This window comes from Helianthus annuus, chromosome 3, assembly GCF_002127325.2.
Source record: "Helianthus annuus cultivar XRQ/B chromosome 3, HanXRQr2.0-SUNRISE, whole genome shotgun sequence".
NCBI classification, from domain to species: Eukaryota; Viridiplantae; Streptophyta; class Magnoliopsida; order Asterales; family Asteraceae; genus Helianthus; species Helianthus annuus.
Window position 1 is genome coordinate 107,513,455 of NC_035435.2, and position 2,151 is coordinate 107,515,605.

The following is a 2,151-nucleotide window of genomic DNA, read 5'->3' on the forward strand; positions in this document are numbered from 1 at the left end:
ATGGATCATTCAGCAGGGCAACCAGGAGCACAAATATGAATAACCAGTCAAGGTTGACAACTCTAGTTTGAATTTTTGCATCTTTTCAATCTATCTCTTCTATACATAAGTTCTTATATAGCTTTAACACGCAAACCACCAATTAATTCACAGAACCACTCTTAGCCTCTAACTTCACTAATCAACTACAAATTATCAATATCCGATTCACTTGAAGCCTCCTCGATCACCATATCACAAAATTCAGTACTTATTCAACAGAAACAGATTACATAATTCAGTCACAAAATTCGGAAGATCTAGAAGATTCCAATTTAAACCGATCCTTTAAAAACAAATGATCAGTCATAAAACACAATTTAGCATATACAAGCACAAATACACTGGATCATGAATAAAGGTAGATAGGGAGAGGGTGAGAAAGAGATTATAGCTAGCGTTAAAAAACGGACAACGTCAACAAAAGTTGCTCCAATTTTGTTAAAAGAGTTTAAGTTCCGAGATACATGAAGCAACAGCTTCCCGGAACTCATGTGAGCAGCAGCAACCGTTGTTAAGCTCCCCATTTCCGGTTCAAATGACCGAACATAAACGAACACGAACATGTCCATTTTCTTAATGAACTAACACGAACAAAAAAATCGATTATATATTCATGTTCGTGTTCGCTTAAAGTTAAATGAACGAACACGACTGTCCGTGTTCGTTCGGTTCATTTACAGGTGATAGCTAATATTATGAAGAACAAAAAACAAACACAAAAAGAAACATTGTTTGGTTAATAAATTAACTTGTTAAAGATAATATAATCAAGTCATTTATAAAATGCTTACTCTTTAGAAAGAATTCCCAGCATGAGTGGAATTTTATTGACCATATCATATCAACTGAATAAGCAATGTTAAGAAGCAATCTTAAGAACCCAACAGAATGGAGCCAAAATGGTACTGTAAGTGGTATCAAGAATCAAATTAAATTAAAACAACAAAAAATCTAAAAGATAAATGCCTTGTCTAGATTCAAATTAAAAATAATCTATAAAAGCATTTAAACAATCCATGAAACATGTCGTACCTTGACCAAGTCAAGTAGTCAACTCTCTATGAAACACTTTTTCCTTTTTCCATCCTCTGAAGCTCATAGGTGATAGCTAATATTATGAAGAACAAAAACTATATGGTAAAGAGTGAAGAACAAAAACTATATGGTAAAGAGTAACTTAAAGAAAAAAAACTAAAAACCAAGTAGGCTTTCGGAACAAATTACACAGCAAACCTCTTCATCTTCTTTGAGGTTCCAGAGCATGGAAACCATCCCCATATCTTCATCTTCTTCTTCTTTGAAGTTCCAGAGCACGGAAACCATCTCAACCTATCTCTCTTTATCTTCTTATATAGTATAGGTAAACCTGGAAATCTGATAAATGCAGGCTTCATATCTGCAACCATCTTAAATAGATCACTTCGAAACCCATGACCCTGTCCCAACCAAACATTCCTTTAGAAATCAAAACCGAATATATATATAAACTTAAATGGTCAGCAATTAAGCTTTTGACACCCATTAAAAAACTAATCAAATATTAACCAGTTGGGGCCTAGAAGCACCTCCACCTTCTACTTCTGAAAAACAGCAACCAAAACCTTATTATACCTGAAATCAAAGAAAATAAATTATTTTACTGGTATTAGTTCTTACCTTGTTGTTATAGAAAGCTTGACTTACCAAACCCTTGTTTTCCTAAACTTAAGCATCCAGTCGTGAATTTCAACCAAAACCTCATCAATCTAGTCATCGCCACCAGATCTATATGAAATCCAGCGGTTACACCTAAGAAATGCAAAAGCATAAGCCTTGATTAAGTATGCCTTGTTGGATTCCTTTCCATCAAACAATAGAAAACATTCAGCAGGAAAAAAATAAACCTACCTCGATCTTTTTCCCATCGATTGCAACCACACCAAAGCTTTATGCTTCTGATTTCCACAAAAACGTGTGTGCTTATACTGGCTTGTATGTGCAAAGAGGAGGAGAGGGGAGCGACTATGGATTTTAGGGTTTTGAGAGAATGAAGGAGAGAGAAAGAGATACACGTGATTTAAGTGAGTGCAGTTTGAATTTTGAATGAAAATTTTGAACTGCCAAAGTTTG

General features: G+C 34.6%; 1 long non-coding RNA gene across 1 annotated transcript; it reads right to left on the reverse strand.

Moving 5' to 3' along the window:
• Positions 1-828: 828 nt before the first annotated feature.
• LOC118490347 lies at positions 829-1,417 on the reverse strand. Its single transcript, XR_004889345.1, has 3 exons — positions 1,276-1,417; positions 1,075-1,150; positions 829-887 (listed from the first exon to the last, which is right to left on the reverse strand). It is a non-coding gene; the product is annotated as an uncharacterized LOC118490347 (long non-coding RNA).
• Positions 1,418-2,151: the final 734 nt, after the last annotated feature.